Source organism: Argiope bruennichi, chromosome 5, assembly GCF_947563725.1.
Source record: "Argiope bruennichi chromosome 5, qqArgBrue1.1, whole genome shotgun sequence".
In the NCBI taxonomy this organism is placed as follows: domain Eukaryota; kingdom Metazoa; phylum Arthropoda; class Arachnida; order Araneae; family Araneidae; genus Argiope; species Argiope bruennichi.
The window spans coordinates 45,939,354-45,961,514 of record NC_079155.1 but is presented as its reverse complement, the minus strand read 5'-3'; the positions used below and the strand labels follow the sequence as shown (position 1 = coordinate 45,961,514).

General features: G+C 29.4%; 2 protein-coding genes across 5 annotated transcripts in view; one reads left to right on the top strand and one right to left on the bottom strand.

Annotated features, from left to right (window-relative positions):
* The window catches only part of LOC129968698 (uncharacterized), a 713,943-nt gene that overhangs the window by 340,276 nt on the left and 351,506 nt on the right, over positions 1 to 22,161 (bottom strand). The gene's annotated exons all lie outside the window — the stretch shown is intronic.
* LOC129968699 (tetraspanin-18-like) overlaps positions 19,254 to 22,161 on the top strand; it is a 227,530-nt gene continuing 224,622 nt past the window's right edge. Inside the window, exon 1 of one of the 3 annotated variants that reach the window (XR_008784441.1) lies at positions 19,254 to 19,607. The gene's annotated coding sequence lies outside the window, so the exon portion shown is untranslated. The remainder of the gene's footprint in view (positions 19,608 to 22,161) is intronic. The other 2 variants (XM_056082859.1, XM_056082861.1) reach the window with 2 other exon arrangements.

The following is a 22,161-nucleotide window of genomic DNA, read 5'->3' as shown; positions in this document are numbered from 1 at the left end:
TCTAAATATTATTTAAAAATTCCTACCGATATTCGAATTTATGTTTATATTCGTAAATATTGTTACTACTCTGTAATGTTGCTTATCAGCACGGTTAGTTCAATCATTGGAAAGATCGTTTTACCATCAGCTCTGCTGGATGCTGATCGGATGCCGAATCTGTGATCTCAGGGGTTGGCGACAAAATAGATAATACTGGAAACTTCCAGAATATTAGCGATTGAGCCAATAAAACCGAGATATGCCTAATTGTTCCAGAACATTCTCTGCTCGTCTCTGGGAACTATAAAAGGCCGTCAGTCTCAAGCCGAAATCAGTCGTGAAATGAGTCGTAATCGCGGAAAGAGACGTCGGCAGAATAGTTAGATCAGTCCGGAGAAGCGCAAGCGTTGTGTGGAGCTCAAGTGATTGCTGAATTGAGCTGCGCACCGAGTCTTGGTGTTTATTGAAGAAGCAGCATCAAGTTGTGTGAGGAGTAACCAGTCGTGAAATAACGAGTCGGCAGTTGGATACCACTACAGCGAGGAAATAATGGAGAATTGCAGGGGTCTGGAGAGATCGTAGATGTGGCTACGAAGATTCCTTCCCCCTGTTGAATTCTGTCTGGCCATTTTTTGTACTGTGGTTTTTATCACTGCCCATTACTACTTCTGGGCTACTGTTTGTTGTAGTGTGCTGCTGTGTATTGAGCGTGTACGTCTCGGCTGTATATTTGTTGTTTGTGTCTTCGTGTTAAAAAAAAAAGTCGTTGTCTTTTGGAACAAAGGCCTATTGATTGTGTTTCTTCTTCGACCAACAAATCACAAACAATTCCCGGAATTTTCGTAACAATATAATATATGTGCATACTTCTATTGATACACGTATACACAGAGCATACAGCTTGATTTAAAACTTAGAAATTTTTCAACATATTTTTTGGTGGATGGGGGACTTTTTTTTGATAAAATTATAATAAATAAAAAATTTGGCGGGGTTTTTATCATTTTTTGAGATAGCTTTCATAATAATTAAATGGAAAAACAGCTGAAAATTTTTAAAAAACGGAACAAAAATTACTTTGTTTAAAAATTAGCATTTTAATGAATAAAATTTAATTTTCAAACCATTTCTTTCCCCAATTTTGGAAATTTTGTAAAAACATACATATTTATGCATAATTTTCAACACTGGTTTTCCTTGTTGAAAGGAAATTCGAACCCTTTTCGTTATAGCACCAGCATTCTAATTCCTTTATTACGATTAACATTAAAGGTCTATATAACCTCAAAAGAACTTAAGGTTGAAGGCGAAGGCAAGTACCAAGTCCTTTGAGCACAGACTTTTAACTTATTGTGAATACTACGTCTTACTTGTTACTGTATTTCTTACCCTGTGTAATACGTACGATTTGCGGCATTGATATTCCCATAAACATGAATTTTTAATTTTACACGTTTCCTTTAATTAATTCGCTGGTAAGCGTCGTCGCTAAGTAGCAATCACAACTTCCACTTCTGACCTTAAATTCTGCTTTTAAAATTAATGCTTTATGTTTATATGGCCTACTCTTAAAATTTGCAAATGACAATTTACGGAATCCTGTATATGTATAATATGATTAATTTTTTTTTTTTTTTTTTGCTATTAGCTTAGATGTAATATAAACTTATAGAAATTATAGAAAGTACAATTGACTTTAGTAGACATATTTAAAAACTAATGATTGAAAATTATGATGTTTTTTTCGTGTATAAATAGTTGCATATATGTACATCAAAATATTTTTTAAAATCTTTTTGAACAAATATATCTCATTTTAAAGAAGTTAAAATATAATGATTTTCAAAAATTTTATTATTTCATGCTAAATAATTTATCATTTTGTCTTATTTATTTTATTTATTACGAAAAGAAACAAAACAAAAATGGATTTAGTGCATAACTTGTTTTATAATTTCATATAAATTTTCTTAGTATTTTTACACGCACAGATTCAATTTTATATGAATTTTTTTTTTTAATTTTTGAACCAAATAGGATTTTTAAAGGCGACTAAAATGTGCCAAGAAAAAATTTCGCCGAATTATGAAAGTATATTGAAGTGCTATATGTTATACAGCTTACTCTATAGTTGAATCACATGCTATATAGTTTGCTTTGTAATCGAATCATATGCTATACAATTCGCTATATACTTTGACGATTGAAATCGCCAAATTGGCGAAATTCTTTCTTGGCGCTTTTAGGTTGCCATTACAGCCAATAAGTACCTCTATTATTTGCGAATATGCCATATAATAATTTGATGATTGGTAGACTTTCCGGTAAGTTATTAAAAGCAAAACAACTGCTGTTTGCATATAAATAATAGTCATAAAAAACTATTACAAACAACGAGGCGAATCAACAAACAGAGCACTCATTAAATCGCATATAAATGAAGATATTAAAGAAAAGGTTAAATATGGATTCTTTTTATAGATAAAACTAGACTGTTACTTTATTTGTCATTGCTTTAAACGAAATCATGGGTTTTTCTTACCAGTTATTTGTCTTATTATATTTTATAAAAGAGATTTTTCTATCTTTTTCTTACTTTTTTCTAGGATGGAAAAAAATGAGAATTCTCTCACATTTACCACACGATTTTTTTCCTCTTTAATATGCTTATGAAAAAAACACTATTTTTTAAAGTTTCAGAAGATAGATTAGATATTGACTGAAAAAAAATGAAACATCTGGTGCATTCTTGTTTCAGTTTTTTAGTCTCAAAATCAATGTATAAAAAAATAACTGGGAACTCAAGGTGTTATTACTTTTAAATAAAGTTAACACATCTGATAAAAAAAAATGACTAAGCTTTTTTCCGAGATAAAAACACTGACTTTTTTGAAAAAAGTTTTTCGTTCGATTTTTTTTTCTGAATAAAATATAATTTTTATAAGTGAATTTTATTGAAACACTACTCACTTTGATCAAACCAAGTTAGGATATTACTAAAATTCATAATAATTGCAAAGCACATGTAGATAAATTTTAATTGCATTATAACTTTCAATATAAAATATTAAATTAAAATTCATTCTTTTCAAATAATAAATTCTCATGATTTTTCCAAGGAGAAAAGGCAAAAGAACAATCGATTTTCCAACAAAAAGTATTATCCATAAATTATACAGTGTATTAGAAGTTGAAAAGAGAAATAAATTGTTCCTAAATATGGAAATGATTAACAAACGAACAAAACAGAGTTATGTTTAAAACACAGAATTCAAACAGAACAAATTATCTACAAGAATTCATTTTTAGAGGAAAAACTTAAGCACGAATGTCTTTGTTTCTTCCGAATCATACATATTTATTGGCCCTGAACTATTTTCGTATTGTTTGAACACTCTGTTCTGATATTCAGCCATTGTTCTCTAAGAAAAATCCGATTCTGTTCTTTAATGTCACAGTGTTTCCATATCTTTTGATCTCGTAAGAGATAAAGGAGACCCAGCTGACATTTTAAAGTTTTTTTTTCTCCATTTCAAGTCGGGAAAAGTATGTGGAGTACAGCTTTCAGTAAGTTCCTCTTTTTATATTTATATATATAAATTTTGTCTGGTATTTTAAAGCTACTGTTTCAATGTGGTCAGCATTTATGCTACTGTGCAAGGCAGGAAAAAAAATTGACATACAGTTTTTAAGAGAAAAATTATAAAATGTTAAAGTTTAAAGAATTAAAACTAAGCTATGGTTTAAGCTAACGATTGCATACGATTATGATTATGATTAAGCTACCGATTTCAAATGAGCCTTTGTTTTTTAGTTTTATAAATAAATCAGTGCAGAAGACTTTTGTCTTCATAGTTTACTGCCAAATGGTGTATGTCCTTTATAATGTGCAGTGAAAAACGATATTTATCTTCTTAAATGAATCTGAAATTGCTTGCTCACTTAATATTTATAATTGTATTTTTTTTTATTTTGAAATTTTAATATTGCCAGAAAATAATTTCTGAAATCATAATCCTTTATGTTATATTAAAGCCCACACACACAAAAAAAATCTATTTAATGGCGTTAACTTGATTCTTACTTTATTTCATTCTATGATTTTTTTTAAGATAATTCAGTTGAGGTTTGATATTGAGATATTGTTCATAAATTAAGTGCTTACAAAATGAACTTCACGCATAGTGCCCAAACCTGTAACATACAAACGCAATAATCAGAAATATATGTATTATTTTTTCCACCGTGTAAGACAATTTCTATGTTAAAATATTTTGGAACGTGGTATTTTGGATGTTCTATAACATTTAAAATTCCATATGCTCGGGATAAAGAAAAATATCTCATTGCGTTATCAAATATACCCAAAAATTTAATTGAAATCTAAAATTTGGGTTTTAGAAGAAAATCATGCATGCCAAATAAATGTCTACCTAGTTTGCTGCCCTTTTAAGTTTTTGTGTTCATATTGCAATGATTTACCGACACAATTATAGAAAAAATTCATAAAAGATGTAAGTTTACTTTATTAATCAGATTTTTTTAAATTTCGTCAAATATTAGACCAAATGAAATTATGAAGTCGTAATGATGCATTTTGCCATAAATATGGTGTAATATAACTAAATGGTAGACTTATATCTTGAAACTTCGGAACCAGAATGCAAATGCCAACTTGTGCATTAGAGACAAGAATCATCACACTAAAAATTAATGCAAAATAATTTTAAGAAAATTGTTGCTCTCTGACGAACGATATATCCAATTTCAATGAACAATGATCAAATCTTCAGAAGATGCAAGATTTTATATGCATTAATTGTATATGGACATTTTAATCGATGCTTTCTTTTTATCTCTTCAAAGCTAAATTACAAATTCGATAAAGTTTTAAATTGTTTTTTTAAAATAAATTCAATAACAACAGTTATTAAAACAAAATGTACAAATGTACACAAATATTACTATTATTATTTTTTTTCCACCATTTCTTACTTTTTGATCTTTTATATAGAATTCATTATTGTAAATATTATGGAATTTGGTAATGAATTTCTTTTTTAAAATTCAATACTTGGTGGCATCGATAGTATGGCATCAAAATTTAATTATATTAATCCATTAAATAATACTTAATCTCAGGTAATATTAAAATACACTCATGTCCATAAATTAAAGATAATTCAGAATCTAAAACACATATATAACCACAAAATGACTACACACATCTTCAAAAATCATATGCAAATTGCAGGAACCACCAGATGACACCAGTAGTACGTCACAATGACAAGAGAGCAAGAGAGTGATGTATAAGGAATACAGGCAAAGATGTAAAATTGTTTGCAAGCGCTTTATAAGCCTTTCAGTGCAATAACCGCATTGTTATGACACAAAGGACGCATTTAGATGATTTTTTTTACGTGGTAGAATTATCAGCCGTCTGGAATGTGGGCGTACCCAGCTGGAAGTATCCGAGGAACTCGGAATCGCCCAGAGTGTCATCTCTAGTCTTTGGCAACGATTCCAAAATGATGGTAATGTGAGTAGACGTTACAGCACAGAGTTACAATGTCGAATGGGGACCGGTATTTGGCAGTTACTGCCAAAAGATCAGACGGTGCATAGCATAAAACCAGTCTTGTCAGCTCTCTTCAGTCACTGGTACGACAATTTCAAGGCAGACCGTGTACAGACGCTTAGTGCAGATTGGACTATATGCTCGTAGGCCTGTCAGATGTGTTCCACTCACTACAACTCACTGTCGCCTGCGTTAGCCTGGAGTAGAGAGCATGCATTGCGGACACCGCAAGTGTGTTATTGTGTATTGTTTTCCGACGAGTCCAGGTTTAGCTTGTAATCTGATTCTCGCTGGACTTTCATATGGAGAGCGCCCATTATCACCAAGAGAACATCACTGAACGCATGATTACGGTGGTGCAAGATTGCTCGCTAGGGAAGGAATTATTCTGGGTTCCAGATCTGACCTGCATGTTCAAATTGGGACGATGACAAGCCAAAACTATCGAGACGTTATTCTGGAATAACATGTATATTTGTTTCGGAGCGCCATGAGCGCAGAATTCGTGTATATGGATGACAACGCCCGTCATCACTGTGCAAGCATTGTAAATGAATATCTTCAATCGGAGGATATAACCCATATGGACGGCCAGCATTCTCACCGGACTTGAACCCAATAGAGCATGTGTGGGACATGTTTGGCCGACGAGTTGCAGTCCGTCAACCACCTCCTACATGTCCACCGAAACTTTGGAAAGTATTGCTTGATGAGTGGAGTAATATTCCTAAAGATCAGATCGATAATTTGATACTCAGCATGTCTAGGTATTGTACGGACAATATTGCATCGTCTGGAATACACACTATGTATTAATTACCGTACCAACCATGTAATATTGGTTTTTGTAAATAGATTTTTTGTAATTGGCTCCAGGGACAAAAAAATATCGCAATTTTTATTAATGATATCAAACATATGGCATCTTTTTTGCTCTTTACCTTTTGTTTAATAAATAGGCTTTACAAATATGTCACATTTGTTTTGCTTCTGACTTTTTCTTTTTCCTGAACTTGCATTATCCTTAATTTATGGACATGAGTGTAGTCATTATCATCACTAACATATAAGTGAAAACATTTTAAAATCCTAATACATTAGAATCCTAATACATTAAATTACCGATTATAAATTTCCATCTTTAGAAACATGATGCCCAATTAATCAAATAAAATAGTATGGAAAAATAGGAAAAGTTAGTGCTTCGTTAACTATAGCTTTTGCTTCCTTTCATTGTTCTGTACTTCGCATGTTTCCAGATATTTGCTTTAATAAACTATGGAAAGCAGACAGTATGTTACTGTCCAAATCATCACATACTTTAAAAAAAAATTCGCTTCATAAGATTTACTCAATTCACGAAATAAAGTGTAGTTTTTGAAAAAATAAACATTTCAGATATTAATTTATCTAATTTATAAACATGACTCAATTTATAAATATAATTATTTAATTTATAAACACAATTTAATTTATTTTTATTTATGCGGTTATATTCATTTTTAAAATAAAAGAAAGAACTTACAATTTTATAGCACAATAGCTATTCATTTTATTAGAGGAAAATGCATAGATAAGAAAAACAAACCCTGACCAAGCCAAAAGCCAAACAGTAGTACAAAATGAAGTCACCACAGAGCAACCCAACCTAGCAGAAAGACATAAGCAACACTTGTCGATACCGAAAAACTGAAGCCGACATAAAATTCCAAAGTCCTCTAAGAGAAAGAGCCAAATAATCAACATAAAAGCAACTCGCTTTCCTTGAAATGCTTAGTTCTGAAAATATAACGTCAATAGAAAGAATGCCCAAACAATGCAATAATAATTGTTATACAATAAATGTTGTAAAAATTACGTTAAAATGTTGTAAAAATTACGTTAAAATGTTGTAAAAATTACGTTAAAATGTTGTAAAAATTACGTTAAAATGTTGTAAAAATTACGTTAAAATGTTGTAAAAATTAACGTTAAAATGTTGTAAATGTTGTAAAAATTACGTTAAAATGTTGTAAATGTTGTAAAAATTACGTTAAAATGTTGTAAATGTTGTAAAAATTACGAAAAAATGTGTATTAATAATTGCTTTTAGAGATCCGAAATTTTCACGTTTTCTGAAATCATACTTTAATAGTTTTTGCTGAACTAAAAAAAATTCTTTACAGTTAAAAAGTACTTGTAATTCATAAATTATAAACTTCTATTTTTATTAGGTTAGAAAAAAGATAAAGGAAACAATTACTGTGCATAATATTTTCTATGTATGTTATTGTGCTTGGTTTTTATGGCAGAGAAAATCCTTCAACAAAACTTATACTGCACAATTCACATTCATTTAAAAATTATGTAGCAAAATTTAGTCACAAAAAAGCACACAGCCATTAAAAATGTTTTCATCTAAGCGCTCTTAATGACCAGCTGGTTATCTCTAATTTTAGTTCAATCATTTAAATATAACTTGACATCTATGATACTATGAAAACGCCAGGTATTAAAAATGTATTACTTTAATTGTCTTGTATGTACTTCGTTCATTATGTGTACTAAACTTTCTAATGGAAAACAATTCATAAAGGCGCTATTAAACATGTGGATATGTGAATATGTGGTTCATGTATCTAATAAATTTCATGGTATTATAATTTCACTTTCCAATATGCCATCTATATAGATATTAAACAGAATTCTTCTTTAGTTTTAAATAAAATAAAAAAGCCACGTGATCAGATAGTTGATGAAACAATGAAAATGGCTTGAATTTCAGTTCAATAATTTAACCTCTTATTAGAAATTAGTAACAAGAAAAAAATATTTTTAAAAAAATTGCCAACATTCAGCAAAAATTTACAAGGCTAGTAAAAAGACAATTTTAAATTTTGAAATTATGTAAATTGCATCTTTTGTGTTAATACATATATTCAAAATGGCAGAAAACGTCAAAATACGGCTTAATTTTTAATTAACTAAAATTCTTCCAAAAATGGAGTTGCACATTCCCACCCTCCAAGGTATACATGTGCTAAATTTAGTAGTTGTAGGTCAAATAGTCTATTCTGTAGACTATTTGACTATAGACGTTTAAGACACGCACATATTTATCTTTATTATTAGTAGAAATTAATATTAGCACTTTCTTGATAATATTAAATTGAATATTAAACTATAACATTTTACTCTTTAACTGTAATTTTATTATAATATTTTAATAGGACTATTATGCTTCATAAATAAAATACAATGGGCCCTAAACAATCAATTCCCGTTTCGTGTTATTTTTTATCGCTTTTACTTAATTAGATGTATTTTATGTTGCGAAAACGGAATTTTGTAAGCAATTCTGCACTCAGTTATTGGCATTTAAAATGGTAAGAACTCATCAAGCCTTCGTATTCGTGTTCTATGAAATCTTATTGAACAACAGATTTATAACGCTGGATGAACTACTTTAAGATCAGTTATTGCAACGCTGGTATTCTGAAATCATATCCAATTAATAATTCTCAATAATAATATTCTATTTTAATGTATTTAAAACTGAATTTTCAGCTGAGAATTGAAATTAAGTTTTGATCTTATGTCAGTGGTGCCATGTGGTGGCAAAGCTGAAAATAAATGGATGTCAAAATTGCATCACATTTGAAGCAGAGAATTATATATTAATAATAACATTCTATTTTTCAAAACACAACTAGAAATAAATTTTTAAGAAAATTTTTGGCAACTTTATTTCGATAATCCTTAGAGAAGTTTGTTTGAAAAAAGTTTTTTGTTCGCCACTGTCTTAATCTTATAAAAAGAAATAATGGCGTATTTATGTCCAACCGCCAGAAGTGTTCTGCCCTTGAATTCCTCACATATTTCATTATTCGTCATATAGAGAAGAGGATCGAATATGGATTTTGTAAAAGTACCTGTAACTGTTCCTCTACTTGGTCGTACTTTCCCTACGCTCTTGCGAAATTCTAGTTCATTAAGCTTATGAGCTTTCGCATTCACTTGCATACCTTGATAGGTATTAAAAATCAATCACTTTGATTGGATCAATATATAGATATTCGTTAAATGCTGATAATCAATCATATATCAAACTTCATTTGTATATGCTGTTTCATTTTCACATTATTATGTTAGTATGCACCAAAACGAACTTCTCCTTCAAAGATAGGTTGTTGATAGATATCTAAATATAATTTGGCTTAACATTCCTTACACTAAATTTCTTCTTCATAAATCATTAGGAAGATTCTTTTAGGAAGACTATTTATTGCAATGGTTCTCATGACAAGATTGCCGGAAAATTTCTTCAGTTCTTCAACGATCCTGGTCCCTAGAGCCCCACCCTTCGTTCAAAAGTTCATATAAGTATAAGTTTATCTATACTTATAATAAAGCTCAATGTGTGTGTGTGTGTGTGTGTGTGTGTTGGCGCTCTACAGGCCAGACCATTCAACTTACAGCTACCAAATTTGGTACATGTATACCTTAGAGGTCGGTAATGTGCACCTGGGGTCCCTTTTTTTGAAATTTTAATTAGAATTTTAATTATTAATTAAAAAGTAACTTTCCCGCCAAAAAAAATCTTCCATTTTCACCACCGCCAACTTTTCCGCCAAAATTATCTTCCATTTTCCCCACCGCCAAATGAGTAAGGCTTCAGTATTTTTTTTCTCCCAACAATAATGAGGCTAGGGTTAAAATTTTTCGGCGGATGATTTCAAACGATTCTGTTTATTTTCTTAATGTTTTATGCATTTAAAACTAAACATTGTTAATTAATCCATGTTTCAGATTCATTCTGAAGTACTTTTGAATTAAAATAAAACAGATTAAAGGAAATTAAAACTTTCTAATCTACATAGCGTTACTCCAACTGGCGTAGAAAAATTCACGCATTTGCGTTAGCATAACTGGCGAAGAAAATTCACGCATGCGTATTGTATTCTGATTGTTGTCATGACAAAAATTCTCAACGGATGATTTAAATTATTTTTCGGTTAGTTGCATGCTTTTGTAATTAAATTGTATTTATGTTAATTATATATTTTTTGTATATGCTTATAGTTTTAGGTACATCGTTTTTTAAGTAGTTTTTTTAAACCCGTTTTAGACCGATTATTTTAAACGATTCATTTTATTTTCTTAGTGTTTGATGCATTTAAAATTAAACATTGTTAATGAATCGATCTGTTCATGATGAATCTGAGAAAATTTTGTTGACAAATTCTTGAGAGATTACATAAATTAAGAAAGATATTCTTTAGTGCCCATAAAGTTTAAACGCTCAGTGACTCTGTTTTCAGTAATCATATTACAAAAAAAAAATACTTTGTTTCAGTAAAACATAATATTATATTAATTGCAGATTCATCCTTTCCACTTTAATTTAAAGCTTAAATTCTATGGGAGCTAATAGAAAATTAGAGAGATACATATCACGTTATGACTGAAGGCCTTTATAATATTATGAGTGAATTATATGACTATCAAAATTTGAAGTTTTAAAATATTTTGCTGAAGAATCTATTAAAGTTGGAATTGCATAAAATATTTAATTATTAAAATTTTAACGAACATTAAGATTGGCGAACCGGCTGGTCGCCAAAGGCGGCTAGTAAGTATATAAAGTTTATATATAAAGTATAACGCTTTTTTATCTTGCGAACAGGGTACCTAGCGTAATTTTGTTTGGATTTTAACTGGCTTAGAATATTTTGTTAAAAGTGAAAATCTCGAATGATTTCATAAATGACTTATCTAGCACAAAGAGTGTGGAAATGGTGGGGATTGAAAATTTCATTTCGCTATAACTTTCTTAATATTAAAGATAGAAAGGAAGTCCAATTAGCCAGATTAACGCCTCATTAAGACGAAAAATCTTTGCATTTGAAGTTTTTCGAGAACGGCAATATCTTAGAATTTAGGGGCTGAAAAACGATTTTCAAGCCCTAATATTAACTGTTTCTAACATTAACCATTTATGATGCCAGATCATAACCTAGATGCACAGAAAACTATCTTTGCCTTCAACCTTGCAGAGAGGAATTTTTGCATTTTTGAGTTGCGTTATTCGCAAAAACACACCAACAGAAAAACATAATTTTAAAATAGTTTTTATTTCAATTCAGAGGGATTTGCGCAATATAGATTCATTAAAATTTCAAGATCAATTTTTTGACGATTAAAATACTCTGTAGTTTCGAATATCAGAAAGTTAAAAAAATTCATTATTGTGTGAACTGTCATATATCATCATATATCATTTTTTCTCTAGAGAGTGAACTCGTATATTCGAGGAAACAATTCAACTCAGTTCAAAAATGCGTGGCTAACAGTCCCATACTTTGTATACGGAAAATTTAATATTTTCAAGTTTTTGATTTTAACAAATCATGACAAAATGTCCTTAAAAATATTTCGTCGGCCTGTATAGATTTCAGTATGTGTTTAAGGGTGCAATAGATGATTTAAGCATATTTTACAAATTTTGTTTATAGGAATTACATTAATTGTTAACCTTTTCACCGTCCTCTCCTGTCAGCGAAAATTTTGTTTTTCCTCTGTTTTTCACCGCATTAGAAAAAACAAAAATAAAAACTCAAAGTACGTGTTTTAATTAAAAATTTTAAAATGTAGAAGAACAACTGAAGCGCTTTACGGCCGCCTAGCAGAAGTTTCATTGGAACGCGCGAGACGCGTTACGGACGAAGAAGTTAATACTATAAAATCTGACAGATGTTAACATTGTCAGTATTTCAGATCTCATTTAGGAGCGAAATCCAAACTTTTAGTATTTTACTTATAATATATAAATAGCTCACATACGAAAATAAAACAGGTGCTTTCTTTAGAAATATATCTCATTTGCGAAACCTCGTCAAAGATAACTTCAACCAATCATAACAAACTTCAAAGAAAAGAATCGAATCGGTAATAAGAGGCGGTGGCAATAAACTATTCCTGGGCTCAGCAATCGATCTCATACCTTCGTATGAGGGGACATTGTTCCATACATGTGGGTTCGTCGCTCTATTAAAAGCAACACAAGAAAAACTGAGATAGGAAAAAAAAAAACCCAATTACGTCTTTTCGCGTATATGTAAGGAACTAATGTATTAATGCCAAAGGTCTTGGATTCTGGGAATGGAATTTTTTCCTCTCGGTATTTCGTGTTTATCTTCAATACTTGGGAGTTATTTATCTTTCTTGGAAAACTGAATTTGGTCTGGTGCATTTTTACAGATCAAATGTCACATGCTATAGGCTGTAAGGTTATAATTTTAAAAATATACCAATTTTTTTAAATATTAAAAACAATACTTCAATCGTTCATTCGCCATGTTTATTTTAATACAACGACTGTTAGTGAGTTAAAAAATATCTTCAAAAGTTAGTTAATTAAATCCAGCTTAAATTAGCCAAATATTGTTAATTAATAAAAATTGAATTTTTTGTTTAGAATAAGAATGGCCGTGTTATCTTTAGGTACATTACATATAAAAAAAAACCCCAATTCTTTAAAATATTAATAAACCTTTTATTTAATTTGTCTCCTTCAAAAATTGACCTAGTAACTTGTGTAGAAACCTTAATGCATATTATTGTCATTAGTAATAAATTCAAATAAAAATATATATTAATATTTTTAGAGAGTTATTATTAATAATTTCATTAATCTAATTAAATTTCGATACCATGCATGTGGCGCTACCTCGTAGTGAATTTGAGAACATTTATTTTAGTAATATTTTTTATAGAGGTATAATAAAAGACTAAAGAAGACTTAAATAAAAGATTGAAAGGAATAAAGTAATTAAAATAACAGTTTTGTTTTTTCAGTACTCTAATAGAAATTTTTCTAAAAGTACATTTTTAAAAATATCCATTTTAATTTTCTCAAAATATCTTATATTCAAATAAAAAAAAAAAAAACGTTACGTCTAGTTTGAGTTTTTGACTGGCTTTTTTGAATCATTCAATTAAGAATTAAAAAAAAAAACAGAATGCTTGCCGCTATTTAATGTGAAAGAATTACTATTTTATACAGTTCAGATTCATTCAAACTCTCTTTATTATGTATAAGGGATGGGGGTAGGGTTATCCAAAAGTTTGGCTTTCATTTTTTCGCTGTAATCACTGCATTCGTGATTTCACTCATACGAGTCAACTTTGTCGCTCATTGGCAAATACTAAAATCCCCTTTCAGTTCGCTGAGTATTACCTCGGCTACATGTTGAAAGTTTAAAATGTTTTTAAAAAGTTCAATATCCCACCACATGCGAGTTAAGTTCTGCAATCCATTTTTCTAATGCTAGAAACACTAAACCTTTCGAAATTCAACAATAAAATTTGTGAAACATAAGGGCAAGATGCGATTAGATGTTTAAGTACGTGAGGGGGAAATTTCAATGAAGGACTCGAAAATGTTCGCAACGAAGATAAAAGAGAGCAGCAGTCACTGATCGATGATGATTTGCTAACAAAAGTTGATGAAAGGATTAAGAAGCATCGGAAATTCACAATTAAGGCTTAGTCAATGCATTCCTTTCAAATTTTCCGTTCACTTCATCATCACAAATGGCATCTTTCTCTGGCAGGGGCATACAAAAGCTCGCGCCCCGTTAAGATAAATGTTTCAACAGCTATGGCAACAATGCTGATAACTTAAGCATTGTACTTCATTATGAAATGAAAATGCTAATTAAATAATCATTTCCTCTTTTAATTGTTTAACGGAACATAATTTCGGGATGTCCCTCGTATATTCTGCTTTCTAAGATTAAAAATACTACAGCCTTCAATAAAATAGGTCATTTATAGAGTAATTTTTGTTTTTGAATAGACGCAACACTACAATTTTTTCTGTATTATTTCCAAAGAATAACTATAAAATATAATAAATACTTGAAACTTGATTACCCATTACTTAAATATGTTGAATCTGCTGATCAACATATCCTTAACTCATAACTTTTTCCTGATACACGGAATAACCAAAAAAATAAATACAGACGTTAAAATAAATCTAAAACGTTTTATAGTTTATCTTACAATTATTCACTGTCTGTTAGCAATCAAAGTACTTACATAATATAAATATGTAAAATATATTTTATTGGCTGTTTTTGAAGACACGCTGGTCCGCCAAGAATATTGATTGTGTTTAACTGAAATTAAATCTCTTATGCTTAACTATACGTTAATGGTTCTCTCAATAAAGGAAAATTTTGTCTGATGAAGTCGAGTTCTGTGACATTGCAGTGGATTTAAATACGTAAGTATCTACTCATACTTTCTAATTTCTCAAATATATTCTCTGCTTAAATAATTAACAAAATTGTTAGTCCTGACATTTCTGCATTGAAAGAACACCACGATGAAAACATGAAAACGGTTTGAAATTCGATGCAACGATAAAATTTCTTGTGAAAATCATGCAAAAAAATATTTGAAAATGTCACATTTCAGGATAAAATTTCACGGCAATAATCATTAATATCATTAAAATGACAAATTTTTAAACTTTAAAACTAAATAAAAATCCAATTTCTACTGTAATATTTTCGAAAGTTTCAGTGGAAAAAGTAAAAATTTCAATTAATTTACAATCATTTAAATTTCTAATATTTTTTTTAAAAGCCGCTTTGAGTTGCACATTTCTAGCTACTAAAGTATCTCTGAGCCAAATTTGATTTCTAATGGTCAACTATTTACGTACTTACACGTAAAGAAACAATTCCTTTTTATAAATATAGATGCATTCATATGAATATTTAAAAATAATTTACAGAAATGAAAATATATATGAATTTTTAACACTTCTCACTCTTATGTGTCTCAATCTTTATATGAACGTATATATAAACGAACGTAAACCTCTCGTTGCTACAATACTAATATTTTCGTGACAAATATGTTTTGCAGTTTGAGAGAGGTGTGAATTTAGTATAATGAACAACTGTCATGAAATGATAGCTGAGGAAACAGGAGGGTGCTCCAGTAACGTACACAGAATTACTTATTAAACATCATTAGTGTTATGCAGTCACAACTAGGGCATGTTTGTCTAGTTGTTCCTTAATTGCTTGAGTCCACAAATTGTTATTCAAGCCACGCTTGTGGAACAAGCATGCCATTTTTAGAAGTCATAAGGAAAATGTGAACAATTAAGTTCAAATAAGTGCAAAATTGTGTGGTAATTGACTCAATAATCACAAAAGGATGAATATAACTTATTATAAGAATGAAAAATCTGTTTCAGTTTTTAAAGTTGATTTTGATTTAAAAATGTAGTAAACAAACCTAAATTAGTTGAATAATACTAATGTTTTGAAATTATGTTGCTCTTTTTAGGAAGGATATCGTAATTCTGATGCGTGGTCGAGTGACAAATCATTACCCTCTTTTCTTTCTAAACGGCCATAATATAAAAGAAAGAGGATCGACTTTTGGCGGATTTAACGTGCGCAAAACTATGTGTATAATAGTCTGCTTAACTTAATCGAAACAGACAAATCAGATATTTAGATGGTTATTATCGATTTTCAAATATTTTAAAAAGATAGGATAAAGCAGAAAAGAAATAGTAATGTTAATTAGTATTTTACTGTTAATAGGCAGGTATAAATATCTACTGCTATAACAATAAAAATAGTGAAGGGCAATTAAATATTACTTTTTTTTTAGATTCAATGTTGAATCTAAAAAATGTTGATTGGTAAGGCAAAAATTAAATATTATATATTGAAGTTTAATCACTATAAAAAATAATTTCGGAATATATTTTCTCTAATTTTAAAGACAGATATTGAATGTAGGGATAAAATTATTAAAGATACATCATCAACAACAAATTTTGATGTACAACATAATCATTATAAAGCCAAAAACATTCACTTTTTTAGCATATGAATAGCAACAAACAGCATATCAGCAATTAATTAAATGATAAGCTATAACAACTTATTTAAGAATTTCACATATTGCGTATAGCTTCATATGACAGCTCAAGAAGAAATATCTTTTCACTGTTATGTTTCGCTGTAACAATAACTTCGATAGCGAAATTAACTCTTAGTCATATTCTTGGTACAATATATATGAATTACATTTTTTTAATTAATAAATAGAAATGTAGGAATAAAATTATTGAATTCTAAATGATAAATTACTAGAAAATTTGAAAGTTTCAAAAGTTCAAACCTTTTTTCCCGTTTTAATGTATAATACAATATATTTTAACATAATAGAGTATGTTGAAATACATGAACGTAATAAATTGAGTATATTGCGTAAGGAATCTGTAAAAAACTAGCATTCTTAAAAATCTTATTCATCGGTGTCGATTTTGTATTAATTAAGTAAAAGAATGTAGTAACAGAAATAATAAAAAGATAATCATGTATAATACGCTATCACCATATGCTAATTCACTTTAGATCAATGAAATTGAGCAGCAAAAGCCGCGGTCAGTGCTATGGAAGGTGACTACCTGGGAATATCGCATTCCATTTAAGTTTTTTTAATGAAAAAAGAAGTATTAAAAGATAACATTTTAATTTAAATTAAATTAATTGAAGAGAACATTTTAATTTAAATTAATTAAATGAATATGCTAGGTCAGAAATCGATAAAAAAAAAGCTCTCTCCGCTGGTGCTTTATTTATTTCCGTAGACTTTATAATAGGAGATGAAAGGAGAAGTAGAAATTAAATATATGACTAAAAATATACACGGATTTTTTTTTTCTAGATTCTAATTTAAAAATATTCCTAAAATGTGAAAAAAAATTTAATAAATATTTTTTACCAACAGCAAGAATTATTAATGCTTATATATACACCATTAAAGTTACGAGCGTACAAACTGGATTTATATTCAATGCTCCCGTAAAGAGCTAATATTCATTCAAATATTTCTAGATTACGGGCCAATTTACATGTAACCGATTCAGTATAAAGATACATATAGACATAATTGAACAAGTCATGTGACAACTAATTGCATGTTGTTGTTCGTTGTTGTATGACGTCACATCCTTCTTCAAAACTACAAAATGTCACTGGATTCCAAAATTATGTTGGTATTGAATGCATTTGTATCGATATCATGTGAACATAAATGTACTCCAGTGAAGAATGAATAAATGAATTATATCCACATTATCATGATGAGAATGAAATATATCTACGTAATGAGAATGAATTTTATTTACATTATTATGATGAGAATGGATTATGTCAACATTATCATGATGTTGTTGTGTAATTGCAGCAAAGTAATATCGAGCAGTTAACAGAAAAATAATTCTTAAATTTCCTTTTTTATCGATACATGAATTACTGTAATGAAAATTTATAACAAATGGAATATTTTTAAAACTTGGAAAACAAATCTACATTTTTGCATTAAATGAAATAACATTGTAAAATGGAATGAAAAATAATTCTTCCGTTTGCAATGTTCGATTTTTCTAAAAAAAAGTCGCAAATTTTCACCGGAATAGATAAAATAAATTAAAGGAGATTCGAAACTGTAATCTGAAACATCGCATCATATTAATAATTCAGGCTTGCTTTGCTTATTGTATCAATCATATACACGAATAAATAGCATCGAAGTCCCAAATATTTTTGTGGAAAGATATTATAATTAAATTAAAGGAAATTCCAAACTTTAGTTCAAAATATCTCATGATAATAATAAATCAGATTAGATTCGTATGGATTTATATTAATTACATATTCTAATTATAAAAAAGTAAAAAAAGATAAAAGATAAATTTAAATATTTTTAAAAAGCATTAAAATTTTTTTAAACGTTTAAACATGAATGAAATTAATATCAATGGAAAGATGTTTTTTTTCTTTTTGAATTTTAAATTGCTTAAGAATGAATTTTGTACAATAATATGTTCCTAATATATTACCAAAAATGTTACAATTCCGATTAAATTTTAATTAAAAATTTTAAAAGCTGTTTTACAGAGAGTACCTACTATCGTGGATGAAACATGTACAATAATTGGCTAGCACTTAATCCACCGCTTTGCCCTGTAAAGCATAAAGAACGTGTATTCGCATCTCGTATGTCGTGTATTTCAAACATGCAATATGCTGAACATCATCAATAAACATAATCCAGATAAAAAGAAGATAATTACTAAAGTCACTATACTTTCAAAAAACGTTATTAGTGAAAAAATATAATTGAAGAAACTAGTTTTGTTTCTTTCAAAATATTATTTACTAAAATAAATAAAGTGTATCATACTCCTTATTCATTTGTATTTAACATAGAATAAATACATTTACTTAAGTGCATACTAATTTTTCAGTTAAATTATTTTTTATGAGTGATTTCAAAGATGGATAATAGCGTTATAAAATATTGTATGCATAATTATCGTAAGCATTCAATAATAATAGAGAAGTCAATTAATGAATTCAGATCCAGATCTGAACTTCATCGCAAGTCAGAACTAAGCTCCTAAACGAAAGGGTGAGGACATGCGCACCGAATCTACAACCCATTCAAGCAGTGAATGGTTACCAGGGTCACCTTCATACTCGCAATTTTTGGCGAAGAGACTCATTCATAAAAAAAATTCCCACCCATATCTCCCATCAGCCGAAACTATCAGTTGGTTAACAGGGAATGCGCAGCCAACCGAAACTTAAACTACGTCCATTCCATTTTATAACCATTTAGCAAACTGGCATTTAAAAACTCCACCTCAAGAGAGACAGTCATTGATGGCTTGATCCACCCCACTGTTAGAATCGAGCAAGGTGGTCGTGATAGTTCGCTTTATATTCACCTAATAATCCGTTTTCTTCATCGGGACGGAGAAAAAAAACAAACGTCATTGGCGGCACAGCGGATGGACTTGGCGAGTTTTCCCGCTCCACTTGGCAACCCGGGGGTGGCAAAGAGTGAGGAAGCACTGCTGCTGGAGAAGATGCAAGGGAATTGTTCCTCAGGTGAACGATGACACGTTCTTCGCCGCGATCCGCACTGGAATAATTCCAAGGTTTCGGGCAAGGGGGTGAGTGTTAAAAACTCATTTATTTTTGATTACCTGTTTGTTGCATTTCTTCTTTATGAATGTCGATGAGTGTCTTACATTTTTTTTTTTGAGTAAGAAAAAATTTTTGGCATTGAGATTCAGTAGATAGCCGACTTATTCCCTGGCAAATTCTGTGCCTTGTTGTTTTCCAATTTTTGTTTTTATAAAACGTCAGTGAAATGCAAAGTACTTTTAAAATGTCTGCTGCGCCGTCAGATGTTGACTTTGGCAGGGGTTCATGGAAATTCAAGGGAGTGTGACGGCTCTCCTGGATAATCGTAAACACCGGTTCCCGGTATGCATTTGGAATGGTTCTTTCCAATCAGCACCGTCCGCCAGCACTTAATTAAAAATAGTTCATTCATCTTGATAAATATACAGATTAAAATTTACACTCTTTTTCAATCATTTTGAAATATTTTACGATCACAATATTTTAAGCGTTACGACATTATTTTATAAATAATATATTAGAACATTTTATGCGGTACAGCAAAGGTAGCTCTTGGGTGATGAAACCCGACTTTATTTTGTTTATAAAAATCTTCGAATCTCACTGAAGAAATTCATATATCCCTCATGGAAAAGAAAAGCAAATAAGATTTAGAAAAATATAAAAGATATTATTTTTTCCAAAAGAAAGTCACAGATGAAAGACATTATACTCATATACCTTTCAGTTTAAACTGATTATTTTGAATATTTTAAATATGTTACAAATAATCTGCATACAGAAAACATCTTCAGGCAAGTTATAAAATGAAGAGCCTTAAAATAATCTAATCCCTGACAAATAACAATGTCGATCTGAGTCTATTTCTAAAAAAAGAATTCATTTAAAATTTTAAGATGAGGATATTTTACGAAAAATAAGCAATCAAGTCAATTAATGCTTCTTATCATTTTGAAAATGTAATTAAAATCGCTTTATTCAAATTGGTATATTTTATTTTAGAATGCTTCTCTTGTATTTTATTTTAATTAGAATTGATGTAGAATAAAAATTATATTAATTTTTTTAACATAGCTATATAAAAACATATTACATTACATTACCTTTTACAGATTTGTTTTAAAATAAATTCTTCAGGGGACAAAGATTTCCTCAATTTTGCACCTTCATCACAACTTATCTTATAAAATATCAACGACAAATCCTCATTATTTACAAGCGCAAAGTACGGCAACCTGATTTAAAGATGACATGCGTGGTAGTGTTCACAAAGCGCAATATTAGCCCTAACTGTCAGCCATTTGTTTAAGACGGAAGATACATTTATTTACATCTTTATAAATTAACTTCAGAATTTATATAATCGGAAACGCGTAACTGTATGTATCATCATTCGGGAAAAGGCACAGGAATTATCAATACCCTAGAGAATACAGTTAAAATTATGCTTTCCATTTCTGAACTAAAATAGTTCGTTTTTCTTGAGAATAGCAATTGTAGATATTAATATTAGAAGTTAAATTTTCCATTGAAGCATTATTCTTAAAATTTTCAACAAATTAACAAACAGGAACTTGCATATTTCGAATATTATAATGAACTCAAAAGCAATGAAGCGAAAACGATAAGAATCTTTTTTTAATATTCATCCAACGCATAAAGAAATAAACAATAGTAAAGAAAAGTAATTAGTAAAACTGGAAGCCATCCAATTAAGCAAAGAATATAAAATAAATAAAAGGAAGACTTAGTAAGACTCATATGAGTTACTTTCAAACGAAAACATTTTAGTATTTCTAGAAATATATCTTATAATTAAAATATTTTTTAAAATCGAGCCTCTGCATAAAACTGCACTTAATGTCTAAAAATAAAATAAAGTTGCAAATTAAATTGCGCTAAACTATTCATAAAATTACCTACTGAATGAAGTTGCACTTTTTATGTGAATTATCGCTATATTTTGGGAATAGATTCATAACAATATAATCACTAGTAAAATAAACAAAACATAGCATACGAAATGAGAATTTGTAATTAAAAAACAAAAACAAAGGCGAGTCGCAAGTGACAAACGATTTTGTTTGGTAATTACCTTTTTTATATAAAAAAAATACAGCTGTAGATTCATAATTTGTTGCATTAAAATAAAAACCGCAATCATTTTCGTTTTTCCTATATAAATAGAATTTAAAGCTTGCTCTTTAATTTATTTCTTAGAATCTAAGGAAAAACTGGTTTACTGCAGCTCGAACTTGATTAAAATGAATTTTAAATCTATTGTACAAAGAGGTTAAAGTAAATCTCCACAAACAAATACTAAATAAACTTCAATACATAAATAATGCACTAAAATACTATGGTATTCTTTATATATTATTTATTATGGTATTCTTTACTTACGACTTTGGCTGGGAACAAGAGTTTTTCGATAGAAATAAGTTTGAACTGTAGGCTTCTGTACATTTGCATCTAATCAACATTCTTTTTACTTTCGAATAAAAAAGAAATCAATATTTATAATCGTAAATTATCATTTCATTATTGATTTAGTTTATATACACATGCATAAATATGTAT